Raw genomic sequence first — 17120 nt, forward strand, 5'->3', positions numbered from 1 at the left:
TATAGACCTAGTGATGAGAAGGTGCTCCCATGCCCATACTTGTAGCACATATACTCTTGCAGCCATGGACTTTGTCTCCTTGTAGGAAATCTCATGTATCTCATGGTACATATCGACCAACATACACTGAACCCATCCAAAGTGTGTGAGGTGTTGTAGCATCCTCTACAACATCCAACCCCATCTACACTTGAGCCCATGCTACCCTTGGTCTGGCATTAGATAGCAACTCAAGAAGCATCCAAGAATGGTGGCCAATCTATAAGTAGGACCAAAAGTATACACTAGATCATCTCATGTGATGGTCCACCCCATGATGAAATCCTCCTAGAATATAGCCCTAAGTGTCAAGGTACCCAAATGTGGTTGTGTTTTCTACTCGACCTATGGTCCATTGAAGGGAATCTGTAGTATACTATATATGTCCTTCGAAGTGATCATCATCTCTCCTAGTGGTAGACAAAAGGTATTCATTTCTAAATGGAAAATGCTCGACAAGGGCTGTCAATAATTCATGATTCACCACAAGTGATGGGATATCATAGAGATATGCAAGACCAAGAGTGTTAATGTGGGTGATCTTTGCCACATCTTACTATCAGATCAATGCCCTGATGGCCAAATAGTGTGATCTGAACAAGATATCCTGAAAGACCACCTGCATGCACACAACCAACATAAAACCGATCAGCACTTAATATACATGAAATGCAAAATACTAATACTATGATCTAAAAACATCAAAAAGTATGCTAAAAAGATGCCAATGATGCAATTAAATGCTAAATTGGCATTTTAAAACTTCATAATTGCTCATTGTTGTTGCCAAATTTTGCATGAGATTTCATAGTCTCGTAGGGAAAGTGCATTCCTCGCATGAGGAAATGTTATGTCTCATGTGAGGACATGCTTTTGCACATGGTAGAATGCCCTCTTAGGGTTTCCTTATGTGAGATCAAGGTGTCCCTCACACGAGAAAACCTGATGCCACATGCGAGAAAGTGCCTTTGTGGTACATTCTCGCATGAGCTTTCTCCGAAGCATGTGCGAGAAAATTGTTTCCTCATGCATAAACCCGATAGAGACTTCCCCAAAATGGCTAAGAATTCAAAAAAATTCAACTAAAATGCGTCAAATTTGTAATTAAACAGTGGTTAATTGAGTACTTACTAGAGGCTCGTAGTCTGTCAGCCGACTGTGACACCTCGAATGCTCAAATCTATTCGAATGCATTGGGACCACCATGTTCTCCTCCTCAAAGCTCCTTTCTTACAAAAGTCAAATGCACAAATGACTTGAAAATGACCCTTTTGACCCCTTGTATAGAATTTTACCTAATTTTTCAAAGTGCTCCAATTGAGGTAAAAATCACCCCCTAGCTAATTTGACGCTTATGAGTCCATTTTTAGGATCAAAATCAAAATCTAACATACACAAATTGCTCAAAGGAAGATTTTACAATTTTAGGACTGACGTAGTCATACTCTTACACAAGATCCAATTTCCTAATACCATGAAAATATTGGCATATCATCAAAACACCATTGCTTCAGCTTTTTCCTAATTTCCTAAAAAAGTCAACTATGGTCAACTATTGTCAATCGTGACCTCCAAATCAATCTGAATCACCTTCCTACTATGGCATCATCTTTCTACTTTGCTCCTGAAAAGGGGCATTATTATTACAACATTGCACATGATATCATCATTGAATACTTATTGAATATCTCAAGTATGATTTCAAATATGAACATAATGTCCTAACTGCTCAGGGCATCTTAGCACTTGGGGCAACTTTGTTCCCCTATCTGGCATCATGCACTATCTATTCAATCAATTTTATAATAGTCATTTTCATAGTTTGATGGACAAGTATTTGAGTGTTCTACTTAGACTCTTGAGGACTAAGCCTTGTTCTGGGGATAGTCCTACGACTTACAACATGACATTGTTATCTATGTCAGAACTAGTATTTAGGTGTTCTATTTAAATTTTGGAGAATTAAGCTCCATTTTGGAGATGATTTTGTGAATCTCACTCAAAGTATTGTTAATCAAACAAGTATTGAGGCATTCTAACCCTAATTCCTAAAGAATTGAGCCTCATTCTGGGGAAAATTTGACAAATCATAGAAATCCTTGAACCAAACAAGTATCGAGGCTTTCTAACCCTAATTCCTTAGGATTGAGTCTCACTCTAGGAACAATTTTGTAGATCAAATCTTCAAGTTATTAAACTAGTATCCATGCATTCTATCTAGACTCCAAACGGCTAAGCTTCATTCTAGAGATAGCCCTAGAACCTTATCAATTGGTCTCAATATCTTCAAATCTGAAATCAATCTCAGCTCTTACTCAACGCTTCAAATTTACAATTATCTTTGAATTAATGTGCTACTTGCACATCAATCCAAAGAGGGGCAAAATGTAATAATGCAAAATTGGTTACATCCTTAAAAATGTAGAATTACATCTTGGAATGGAATAGATTCAAACAAATCAAACAAGTCAAATCAATTTGAACCCATTCAATTGTGACACATGAATATTAATTTCAGAATAAGCATTAATGAGTCATTATTTTGGAAACCAATTTAATATTGATAGGGGATCCCCTATCCATGAATGAATATTTTATTCTTTATGGGGTCAAAGGATATTATTAAACAAACCTAAGTGGGATCTCCATTTTAGATTGTTTATTCTAAGTGAGATCTCCACTTCAGATTGTTTATTCTGAGTGGGATCTCCACTTCAAGTTGTTTATTTTGAGTGGGATCTCGATTGTGTATTATTTATTCTAGTGGGATCTCAAACATAAATAAAATAATCAACCCTCAACCTCACCATGGTTGAATTAAACTCTACCCCAGGGCCTTGCCAAAATCTATAAATGCAAGACTCATTTGGGAAGAAAGGGAGGAAGAAGAAGTAATGAAATGCTATTGAAATATCATTATATTTCATACTTAGCTTGCATTTACATACTCTTAATTCTAGAATACTTGCATACATGCTCACTTAATTGCTTATCTTAATTTGGAATTAACATGCATATTCATCTAGATTAAATGAATTGCACTTCATCATCCACTCAAATCCTTCATTCTAAGCACAATCTATGGTTATATGACTCTCAAGTTTGAGAGCATCTAGTCACCCCATCTAGTTAGAAGGCAATAGATCACCTTGTGTATGCATATCAAATGAACATCAAAATGTGTTTTTTCATATGATTTTTTTGAAGCAACCATCATTGCCTTCACTCTAGAGGCCATAACTTTTGTGTCTAGACTTTGATTAGCTCCATTCAAAATATGTTGTAAAGTTATCAATGATATCTACAACATGATGGAGATAGAAATGCCTTATCATATGCACACTTTTATTGCATGTAAAGGAGTCCAACTAAGGCTATATAGGTGATCCTAGTTACCAAGGTTTGCAATAAGACAATGTCCTAAAAAGTGATTTTATAGAGCATGTTGAAACCAATTTACAAAATGAAAAGAAAGCTAGCTCCACACTGAGGAGTACTAGATCTGCACATAAAAATATCAATAAGAAACCATAAATCTAGTCATACTAGAAAGTGGAAACAAGACCATCTATCCATGTAAACCATAACATCATAAGAAAAACATGAACATAAGAAACATTATAATGAAAATGAATGAGGAACCATAAGATACTATCCTATGATAAGATATCAAAAAAAAATCACAAGGAAACATACTACAAAAATCACAAAGAATCCAAGTGAAGCATCAAGCTTTGGAACTAACTAGAAGAAGGCCAAATCTGTTTGCTAGTTCTGAGTAGTGGTATAGGCAGTTATGCCTCCTAACCATGTGGAACCCATAAGCCCACTCTTGATGTACTAATGGAGGTAGTGATCTGACCCCAAACAAAAAGTACAATCATCCAAGGCTAACACTCATGCTAAGAAGAACAAGGGATTGAAACCATGATCATGAGAAAATGTAATACAACAAGTCCTAGTTAGAAACTCTATGGAATAACTATCCAGGGACTCTATTGGAATGTAGTTACTTGGCATCACAAATCCCAAGCTAAATTTTGCATGGTAACACGCTTCCCTTGGGAGGCCCAATACCTCATGTGGTAACATGCTTCCTTAGGAGGCTCATCACCCAATGCAGTAACACACTTCCATAAGAGGATTGACACTTCACTTATCCTATACTTACATGCTTTATAACCCAAGTTACTAATTGGTTATCACTTTCTTAAAACCTCTTCATGCTACCTTGTCAACCACTTTCAAGTTGGGGTATGCAAGAGAAGCCACTCCATGTGTCTACGCTACATACCCATGCTCACCACATGATGAGTGCCCGTAGGCAATGAAAGTTTGCAACCCAAGCCCCAAGTGAATCATCATTCTATTGGCCTATATCTAGGATTTTAGGTCTCACAAGATCCCTTCATACACATGTGTATGTGCTTAAGTGTGGGCATAACCATCCACACTAAAATCATAGATAAAAAAGGGTTGGATGAGAAATAAGAAACACCAACTATAAAAATACACTCAATCGAGCATATTGTTGAGATTACATATTTGAGATGAATCCTAATGAAAATAAAAGTAAAATATTGGTCGGATTGGAAACCTAGCATTCATTTTGAATCCATGACCAAAATCAATTCCAAGAAATACCCTATAAAGCTGGTCAACACATAAAATGAGGTGATATAAAATTGCTAAAAATAATGGTTCTAAAAAGTATACAAAATTTAAACCATTTTTTCCAAATTAGGGTAAACCATCTAAAAATTTTTATTTTTTTTTAATTCTGAGTTTGTAGGCAAAAATAGCCAACATAAAAGTACAAACTTCTAATTTAAAACACATCAACAGCCCTAATTAGCCATTCCCACCCAACCAGGCCAAATTAAGTTATGAAAATGGAGGGGACACTAGTTCTCATCCTCCAACTATAAAGAAAAAAAAATAGAAACCAAAAAAATTCAAAACTATTTTTTTTTAAAATGCCCTACCTCACAACCAAATGGGTAGCGTATAGAAATAGTCACCAGAAAATAATGAAGAAGCCAATAGTGATGAAATGATTGGAAAAGAACAAGTTTTTTGATTCGAATGCAATGAGAATACTCTTGCATTGATCCCATGAGTGTAGCTCTTACAATGAGAAAATCTTTGAATTGCTCACAAGGGATTTGGAGAATTTTCTCCAAAATTCTTAATTCACTTTTGGATCACATATGCCCTTTTAAAAAAAGTGAAAGGAAAATAAATTACATAAATAAATTAAACCCTTTTTCAATTCAGATAAAATTAGGTAATTTTAATTAAATGAAATTTAACTACAACAAATTTGTCAGTCATATAAAATAAATTTAAATCAAACATAAAATTCCCTTAAATAATTAAATCACAATAATTTAATAACTTCTACAACCAGTGCAAATTCCTAAATGCAAAAACACTTCATTGGTCTAGTCACAAATGCATAATAAATATGGATATACCAATTAATCAAAGGATTTATTAACTTAATTTAATAGGATACATCACCCATATAGGGACAACATTGGCTAGGTATGAATGACCAAACCACTAACTCCAAGTGTCACTGTTGGGGATATAAGTCCTACATATTAAATGACATGATTAAGAATAGATGCACAATAATAATATAGCCAAAGAAATAATGCACAAAATCACATTAAAAAATCATTTAACTAGTTCAATTAAAATAACCTATTTAAATCAGTCATTTGCACTATAATAAGAGTTTATTGCAAGAATATATATATAGATATATATATATATATATCATAAACACATCAACCATAATATAATAAATTTAATCATATATACATAAACAAAGTTTTTATCCAAATATAACATAACCAAATATCATCATAAGGCATTATGGCACATCACTAGCATCATCTATGATTCTAGCGATCAAAATAGTGTCAAATCATTGCACCATCTCAAATGAACATAAAAATGAATACCATAAAATTTTATTGAACCAAAATAGACCAAGGTACATAATGCAAACATAGGAGGCACTACATCCCCCCTCACTAGGCATGGGCTTACTCTTAGAATCTTGCAAAAAGATAGGGGTACATCTCTCTTAAACATGTGGCATCCTCCTAAGTAGATGAAGTTTTATTTATCGAGTCCCATTGGACCCTTACCTACTTTATGTCCCAACCTATGAGAGTCAACCTCCAATGTTGAAGGATACAGATGGGCTCTAGAGAAAATTTCCCATCCTCAACCTCTAAAGCATTCCAATCAAGTACATGGGCCACATTAGGAATATACAATCTCAAAAGAGAAACATAAAATACATCATGGATGAGTGATAGGCTAGGTGGCAATGCTAGGTGATAAGCAATGTGACCAATTCACACTAGGATCAAAAAGGTCCCATAAAATGTGTCACCAACTTAGAGCCTTTACCATAAGAAACATGGCTCTTATGTGGATGTACTTTCAAAAACACTCAATCACCAATAGAAAAGCAATGATCCAACCTATGAGAATTTTCATACTTCTTATGCCTATCCTAGGTAATTACCAAATGCTCTCTGATACAAACCACCTACTACTCCATATCCTAAAGCATCTTTGAACCCAAAACTAATTGGTCCTCCAATCAATCCTAACTCAATAAAGTATGACATGATCTACCATACAAGGTCTAAAAAGATGACATGCCAAGAGAACTATGGTACTCATTGTTATACACAAAATCCATCACATACATGTGAACCATGTCTTCTAGAACCTGGTTCACTTTCTTAGTCTTCCCATCAGTCTATGGGTGATATGTTGAACTAAAATTGAGTTATGCACCAGAAGCATACTAGAGATATATCTACAATGCAGAGGTAACCATTGGATCTCTATCTAAAATGATACTATGAGGGGTCCCATACAACCAAACAATATCCTTCAAGAAAACATGAGCCACCAAAGAAGTTTTGTAGGATTTCCTCATGGGTGAAAAGTCTGCTACCTTGGACAACTTGTCCACTATCACCATAATAATATCTCTATCTAGATGTAACCTATGATGAAATCAATAGATATCATGTCCCACTTCCACTATAGAATATAATGTGGTTGCAAAAGACTCATAAGATTTTTTTGAATTCACCCTCTAGAACTCAAGGCATTGAGAAACAAAATCAGCAATAGTGCACCTCATCCTTGCCCAAAAGTACAATTGTCTAATGTTGACATGTATCTTCTTGACACTAGGTTGTGTGAAATGTGGTGCATGATGTACCTCACAAAACTAAGGAATAAATATCTCCTAACACTAGCACATAAATGTTCTCTAAGTGTTGCAATATCCCATCAACCTTTAAAGAATATCTAGAAAACTACCCCTGAAAGGCATGTCTAGATGCAATCTTAGCTCTAACCTCTTGATACCATCTATTACTAGGAAAGGCCTCTAAGATATGGTTGTCAAAATCTAATGCTAGGAAAAAACTAAATTCTCATGCTTTCTCCTACTCAAGGCATAAGGGAAAACATTCTATTTACCCTTGATATAATGAATGTCAAAATTGTACTCACACAAAATTCCATCTAGTGCCACTACTGTATTTTCATGCTTGACTGAGTAAAGATATACAATAATCTATGATGATCTCTATGAAGCTCAAATTAGTGTCCCAAAAGGGAATATCTCTAGCTCACAATTGCATGCACAACCACTGTTAACTCTAAATCATGAGTTGGGTAGTTTAACTCATGGTCCTTGAGCTTCCTAGAGTCATAAGAAATCACTCGACCATCCTAAATCAATACCCCCCACCCCCATGTCATCTAATGAAGTATCCATGCACACTATGAAATCACTAATAGGATTAGGCACCACAAGGATTGGTGCACTAGTCAATCACTCCTTAAGAGCCTCATATACTAACTCACCATGATTGGTCTTGATATTCTTCTTCTCTTTCCACTGAAGAGAAGTGATAGGGTGATCAATATGTGAGAAATCCTTCACAAATCAAAGATAGTATCCTACCAACCTCAAGAAAATATGAAGCTGGAGAACACTAGCAGGTATTGGCTATTCCATGATGGCTTGGATTTTAGCTGGATCTACAACAATACCTTCACCTATAATGATGTGCCCCAAATACTTCACCCTAGACTGTAATAACTCACACTTTTTAAAATTTTCCATACAATTCATGGTCATGTTAGCACTTTAATACTTGGCACAAGTGGACCTCACTCTCCACCATAGTATTAGAGTAGATAAGTATGTCATTCATAAAAATAAGCTCAAACTAATTGAGGTAGGTCAAGAACACCCAGTTCATCAAACTCATGAGCACAGATGGCACATTTGTCAACCCAAAGAGTACAAACATGAACCCATAATGATCATAGCATGTACAAAAAGTTTTTTGATGAATGTTAGCCTTGTAAATATAAATGTGATGGTATCCTAACTTAAGCTCAATCTTTGAGATTACTCGTTCTCCCTTTGTTTGATCAAATAATTTTCCTATCCTCAAGAAGGGTGTGGGACTAGAAAATGGGTTAGAAACTAGCATACTATGAGCAACCATGAAACTCAATCAAAATACACTAAACCCTTCTAATCTACCATGAAAACCAATCAAAGCATAAAGAAAATCAAACAAATTAAAACTCCTTCTTCAATAGTAATTCCCATGTCCTTCTTTCTTCTTTGTTTGATGTAGCTCCAATTGCTTATAATGCACACACAATTGAAAGAAACATACTCTGATGGGATGATGCTATTGAGAGTACTAGGAGTGTGACTTGAGCATGATTTTAGAACACAGATTCTAAGAATAGTCTAAGAGATTGTCTAAGAGATCAAAAATGATAGCCAGATGGCTCAATTTATAGCTAAAGTGCAAGAGGTGAGACATGAATGAGAGGATGGAAACTTGTCAACATGAATGTGCAACTTGGCATGATATTCCTTAGAATATCTATGACAAATATGACACAAGATGCCAAATTTATGATTTTATGATGCATGAGAGTCAACATGGCTAAAAGTGGAGGAGAATTTATCATGTGCATATGACACCTCAAAGCCACTTGTAGCCAAGAATCTATGATGATGGAGGCTTATTATAGACATGTGTAAGGAATAAAATATATCAAATAAGACACATTTTAGGGATAATCTATGATGTGTTATGTCCATGTGTCAAGATTATGGGGAATTTTTGAATTAAAAATTCATTATTCCACACAAATGGAAATTAGAAGTGGAAAATAGGACTTAGAAATTTGATAATTTTCATAGTTTGCGAAGGAGGAAACAATTAATTGAGAATGGTGGTTAGTAAGAATAATTAGTAATGCGTGATAAAAATAATTGAAATGACATAGAGTTAAATTATGGGTTATCTAATCCTATAGGTAAAATTAGTAAATGATCGACCAATTTGATTAGATAAGTGTAGGATGAAATGTGATGATTATTTAGATTTAATAGGATGGTGGTGGGTAGACCAAAGCCATGATCAAATTAATTGATTGATTAATTTTGATAACATTCAAAGGACACATGACATGGATTGAGAACACGTGACATTTAATGGACCTTGCAAATGCCACAAGACCAAAATTTATTGATAAGATTGATTATAATAACATTAGCAGATGTTGTCAATATTATTAAATTAATTAGATATGGTCATGATCTGATATTGAGGGACTCAACAATGTCAATGATCGGGTGATGAAAATGATAGTTTGACCTAGTGTTAAGGGACATGATAGTGCTAATCTTAGATTTGATAGGTTATTTAGGTTTGATATATTTCCAAGACATTGAGGGACATGAAAATGTCTAGGGTTAGACATATGATAATTGATTTGAGATATTTGACATGTTCCAAGTCAATTTGGGATGATTTGGGACAGTTTTGGGTTGATTTGGGATTATTACGGTTGATTTAGGATGATGTTGAAATGGTTTCGAGTTGATTCTATGAATTTTGATAAGATGGGAATCAATTCCAAAATTATATGCAATTTATTTGAAAGAGGACACGAGTGGTGAAGAATGTTGTCGCAATATGCTCAAATGATAATCAGGTTGGCCAAAAGATTAGAATTAGTGAAATGATAAAATAAGATAGGTTAGTATGAAAGTTTTATTAAACAATGGACATGAACCATTTTTGAGTGTCTACATTTTTCCCCTCTTTGATACAATTTGATTTAGAGTGTTGTGTCAAATAATAACTGATGAAGAAGGCCATAACAACATGCCCCAGTAGGGGTGGTATATATGGGTGCCCACTAAACTTTTTTTTTTTAAATAATTAAAATTATAGGTCAAATTTTTGACAAATAAGATACAATGCATATTAACTAACAGATCAAAAATCTAAGCTCAAACGCAAAAGTTATGGGGTTCGGAGTGTGAAATGAGGGTTAATCGGGGCCCCAAGAGTAGTTTCAGGCATCCAACTACACCAAGTGCATCCAAAATGCACCCAAGTGCATAGAGCGCACACTTTTTCATTCCAAATGTGCCCTAAGATCACCAAGTGCACCTTGTGCATAGTTGGGAAGCCCAACTATGCTCCAAGATGCTCTGGGGGCCAAAATTAGTGTAACTAGACTCGAAATGGCCTGAAACTTTGTGTTCATTCCCAAAAATATAGGAAGAGAAAATAACATAGGTAATACCAGTCAACTATGGTTAAATGTTTCCAAATGTGATCAAACATTGGTCAAACATGGTAGAAAGTTGACAGGCAGTGAGACAGAGGGTCAGAAATAATGCAAATGAACTTGAAATAACCCAAAGATTGGTGGGCATGTTAAAAACTATAGAAAGAGGTAAAAACATAGGTAAACCTAGTAAAAAATGGTCAAACTTGGTAAAACCTAGGTTTAAATTGGTCAAATCTAGGTGCAACTTAGGGAAAACTTGGTAGGAAGCCGCAGAAGGTTGACAAACAATGAATTATTATGTAAGAATGTAGGATGAAGAATTTTTTTGCATATCATAGTATGAGACCATGTTTGTGGCAAAAATATGGATATTAGAAGATAGAGGAGATGAGATGAAGACTGTTTAGTATGAGGTGAGGAATCTTTGCTTTCATAAAGTGCACTATATGTCAAAGGAGCTTTATTTTGATATGGCAACCATAATGCAACACATCGTGGCCATAACAAGCCAAAGCACAAATGAAAGCCTTTGTGTAAACAAGCATGATGGAGACAAAGCATGACCTTATGCCTCTTGAGGCATACATACATGCCCCAAATTCTCAAAGGTATCTTCAATAGACATAAAACAAAAGATGGTCATTAACCATCCCAACCACTCTCATAGATCACTTTATATCAGCAAGTGGCATAGGAACATGATGAAGGAAAAATAGAGAAAAAATAAAACACTCACTAAACAATGTAAGCCAACAACTATTCTTGTCTATTATTACTTGCTTTTTAGTGTCTTTGGTTTTGTTTTAGTTTTGTGATGTGATAGGTTTGAATGTTGGCTTAGTTGATAATGACAGGTTGGATTGATGGTTGGTTCACGTTGCTCAGATAGTAAGTTAAGGTGTGATTTTAATTGAAGTGCGGTTCTTTGAGTTTTAGTCTGCAAAAGTGCAAGTGTTTAAGAAAAAGGGGTGATTATCAATAGTGTCTATTTACAAGGTTTATTGAAAATTTGTGATGGGTTTTGTGATATTTAGGGTTTTTGAGGATATTTGATGTTTTTTTGTTGCTCATTTCTTCAGGACATTTTATGATTTTTAGGACATTTTGTGATTTTTATCAATTTTTTTAGAGCATCTTATGATTTTCATTGGTTTTTTTAGGACATTATGATTTTTTTTGGATTTTTTTAGAATGTTTTTCAAAAACTTAGGCCTTTTTATAGGATCATATTTGGATTTTGTAGGGATTTTTTTCAGGATCATATCTAAATTTTTAGGATCATAAAGGATTCACAAGTGTTAGCTTCAATCCAATATCTGATAAGTCTAATGGATAATGTGTGCTTAGGGAAATGTCCCTAGTTCAATTTCAAGGTCACACACTATGTAGGTAATATGCCCCCAGACAAGATGTAAACTATGTACAAAGGCCAAAGATAGAGTACGTATAGGCTGGTGATGTTTGGATAAGGTAACAATAGATATTAACTTGTTTGTGAACCATGATCAAGTACTAGGAATGTCTTGTGTTATGAAAGATTTGATCAGGCAATGATAAGGGGGAAAACCATATGGAATCTCGATAGATGGAGGAGCAACAACTAATTACACATGGTGCCTATTTGTTAGGTTTTCACCATTGTACTTGCCCAAAGTGCCTATTTACTAGGTTATCACTTTTGGATGAATTTTTTCTCTTGACTCAAATTTTCAAGCCAAGATGCATGTTTGCCAGGTTTTCATCAAGGCATCCATTTTTTCATGACTTTTTCTCATTTTTTTTGCTTTTTTTGTAGGACTTTTAGACAAAATCATGGATGTTGTTGATAAATGTTAAGAATGAATTTGTTGTTGGTGCTTCTAGCTTGTAATTTTTGGACTCATGACTTACTATAAGCACGTAGGATTCATTCCAAGTTTATAGTTAAACTCAAACCACTAGAATAGCCTCAAGATATACCTCATGTACAATATGTAAGATAATGTCTACCTCTCATGACTTAAGGCATCTAAGGATAATTGGGTGGAAGGATTCTTTATATAGGATGTCATTGATGATGACATACTTAAAGGCTTGCTAGATATAGGTTTGATTTTTGATGTTGGATAGGTTAGGTAGCAGGATTTGGGTATAAGTAGTTGGATACAAGGAAGAATTGGGAGGATTGAGACCAATGACTTCCCAAATGCAGGTGGATCAAGAGAGCTCAAAAGTATTTTGTGGCATGTTGAACATTGAAACACTCATATTCATGGCATCATCTTATTAATTTTGTATCCTTGGGAGCTACTTAGCTTTTGATTTTTCTTGGTCTAATAGTGCCTTTCAATTTTCACCAAGAGACATACTTTTGTATTTTTTCTCATTTTTTTCTTTGCAATTGGAAGATGGAGTTGAGTCCCAAAAATATTCCAATGTGGTCAATTTAGAAGAAATTTTTTCTTTATGGTCATCAATTCTAATTCCTTCAATGAGTTCAAAGATGTTTACCAGAGCATTATCATTGTTGAATCAATCAAAGATTAGTGGCCCATGCTGCTCCCAATCCAACAGTTTAGGATAACTTAAGGGGATATCATCATCAATGTTGAATGGGCTCTAGCTTAAGGTAAATATATGGGTATTGTACACTCGAAAGTGTCCCACTCTAAACCCTTCTATCCAAACGATTCCATGAGTTCGGAATGCTTGGATGCCGGCTTAGAGCTCCCTATCCATGGAGTGCAAGAGAGTATATTTCAAGAATAAGAAGGCTCTCAGATGAGCTTTAGAGATACTCTTCTTGCTAGTAAACCATGCAATGGGAGGTTCCAAAGACAAGATGCAAGAATGCAAATGTCCCAAGGAGTTCCTCAAGAATGCAATGCAAATGAAGATTAAGCTAGAATGAATATGAAAAATGCAGCTATTCTAAGCATGTATGAGAGTGTTACAATACCATTATTAAGCTATGTGAGATTAAGCTACATGTAAAAATGAAAGCTAAGCTAAGCTAGAATGCCATGGATGAGAGAATGTAGACAAGAAATAGAAGTTCTCCACAAAGCTCCAAAGAAACCTGTTAGAAAACCTGCAGCATAACAATATTCAAAAAATGGATTGAGGGGGAAAGCTCTCTCCCTTTTAAAGTCATACGGATGGTAGAGATCAAGATGAAGATGATGCATGATCAATGGTGGAATTCGAAAATAGGAGTGATCCATGTGCACACACAAATCAACCAATAGAATATAAGTTGACTTGTCATATAAGACAAAAGTCACAAAGCCTTTTCTTTTAATTGCAAAATAGAAAAAGGACTTTATGTGTGCACTTTAAGTGGGTTAGAAGAATGGGGTCTTTTATTTAATTAAAAGGGGACATGTTCTTTTAATCAAATAATGAACTTAGGATAGCATAGTCAAACTATAGGTTATAATCAAATAAATTGATTATTAGCAATTTGGCTTAGGTAAGTGATTAAATTAATTTAGCCAAAATGTTGAAAAGGGGGCTAATAGTCTAGATGACCATTTTTAGGTGATTACAGGTATCAAATGCATTAGTATCATTAGGGTCATGTTCAAAAGCTAGAGGAATTGGATCCCAGAATGTTTCAATCCAAGGTGTAGAGTTGGTTTGAGTGACAGGTTGAGTTATACTAATAAGGTTACTATCCAAAGGTAGGTTATTAGGGTTGACAAATATATAATCAAGTGCATAAGGACTATGAAGATCATTAGATTTAGGTTGGGTATCCCCATATGCCTTTTCATTGTTCAAAACATTTGAATTCTCACACAAGGCCGATACTTCAGTACTAGGAGGACCTATTCAGAATGGTTTGAATCCAAGCCCCAAACTAAGAGGTCATCCTTTTGTAGTGAGAGGTTTAATGATTCCTTATTTTTTAGATCCAAGACTACTATATCTATCATATCCTTTTTTTGTATAATAGTAAACCCAGCTCCATACTTTTTAGGAGATATCAAAGTGGATTCTTGTTCTGCTTTATCTTCCTTAATACATATGAATGTATTCTCATACACATTTTCTTCATGTAGGGAACCTCTACTAAAAAAATTGATAGATGTGGTATTTTGTGTACTGATCGTAAAAATTTTTATTTACCACAAGATTGGGGAGAAAGTGGTGACTCCCTAATGTGGAATATTTGAGACATAAAGTATTCTCTGCACCCTTTGTTTCAATCTTCAGCTTTTCCTTGGTCTTATTGAAGAGATCTTAGGGTCCACATATTTAGAGGAATCTATGGGTTGTGCTTCATTTTTTGTTGGCACTTGGTATATAGTAACACAAAATTAGAAGGGGTTTGGATCACCAAGAATGGTAACTTCTACATTGTTATATCAGGACTTCGAGCACTGGTGATATGTAGAAGGAATTGCTTTCATAGAATGAATCCAAGGACATCCTAGTATCATTTTGCAATTCATGTCAATATCTAAGACTTGAAATAATGTTTTCTCAGTAGCCAAACCAACTCTGATAGGTAATATGATAATGCCCTTGGAGAAGCATTCGCCATCATCATAGGCCTTTATCTTTCTAGGCATAGAAAATGAGTCATCATCTTTTCTTTCCATTTTTCATAGTTAACTCCATCAAACTTAGGACTTCCTTTTTTGAAGTAACTCATCATTGATCTCCCAAATTGTTTAAGCTTTCTCTTAAAGGATCTAAGGCTCTAATACCAAATTTTATAAATAGGTAATACTAAGAGAGGGGGTGAATCGATATTATACTAACTTTTACTTACATTTGAATATTGTTAATTACTTTATAACATACATATGAAAGTAAACTAATAATGTTGAATATTAATAGTAATCATACACAAAGAAAACTCACAACACCATATTTTGTTAACTATGGAAACCATGAAAAAGATGAAATCCCAGTGGGGATGGCACCCACAAAATGATCCAATAAACAAAAGTATCATGTTAAGGATGTTGACCCTGTTAGGAGTCTATGAAGTACATATAGTGTCTCAAGGTCCTTGTTAGAGGACTAGGCCCTATTAAAAGCCTCAACCCTATTTAGAGTGGTTTCAATCCTATTAGGAGTTGGTATTACAAAATGTATGCAAGATGAGCCCATTGCCCAGACATGCAATTATACAATGCAATTCTTAAATACAAAGAGATAGATACAAAAAGCTCTTTACTATTGTGTGTTGTACTTCATATATCTTTGATCATACATCAGATTTCACATCATATATACCTCACATAGCCTTCACATAAGTTCACATATCATATTCAATACATTCACATATTACTCATATTGGCACACTACTTCGCATATCTCGATCTTTTACTTATACCTTCCCTTTTTTACAAAATTTGCATTATCAGCCTTCAAGTATTCACACACATGGCATAATACAAAATTAATTCTTGCTAAAATTGGTTTTAAAGCTAGGATTTCATCCCTAATTAGTTAACTATTTTGTCACAAAAATAATTCCTTAACATGTAATTCACATTTTACTATTATGCTCTATTCTGCTTTGTTCATTGCCTTTACTGGTGCTTACTGCATAACTCCTTTTGTACAATCTGTACAAATTTGAACACTTATCCATGTCATCACCACACTTTTTACTACTTTTCCTTAACTATGCACATGCCAAATATTACTCTGTCATTTGTACTAAACAAAATTGTTCATGTGTTACTAGTGAAAATGTCTGATACTTAGACAATTTTTTGAACCTAATTGTGAAACCTATATCTTTACACTGTACATTTTCATCCTAAGATATATATTTCCATAAATGAAAACTGTAAATTGTCCTACTTAGCCATATTTACAACACATCTCACAATCAATTTAAACCCATTTCAATGTCATCACCTTATCATTATCATTCCTTTAAGGAATTTTTATGTCCTTCAGTGCCTTATCAACCTTCATCAATTCATGTCATGTGTCCTTGTCATACTCACATCCTTCAATGCCTTATCAACATCATCAATCCTTGTCATTTTTACTTGATCAGTCATCAATTTCTATCCTTCCTCTGGCATCATTTATCTCATCAATTCAATCATGTCCTTGATTCTTTCCAAGATCATTGCATTTGATCTGCATTTTGTATCTTAATCCTTCAATATGGTTATCATGCACTTATTTCATTATTTTGGCCAATCAATTTGTTAATTTTTCCAATCGGATTAGATAACCTATAGTCTTGTCCTATGACTTAATCATTTAATTTATTTCCACTTCCTAAGTTCTCAATTTTGATAACTAAATATAATTTATTTATCCATTTTGCCACACTTTTGCAGTTAATTAATTTAACATTAATTAACTAGCTAATTATTCATTTATGGAATTTTATAATTCCTAAAATTTAATTTTCCATATTGTGAGCATAAAAGAATTTTCAATTTCAAAAATTC

The sequence above is a fragment of the Cupressus sempervirens genome, chromosome 4 (genome assembly GCF_028749045.1).
Source record: "Cupressus sempervirens isolate cs-2001-9-10 chromosome 4, ASM2874904v1, whole genome shotgun sequence".
Taxonomy (NCBI): Eukaryota; Viridiplantae; Streptophyta; class Pinopsida; order Cupressales; family Cupressaceae; genus Cupressus; species Cupressus sempervirens.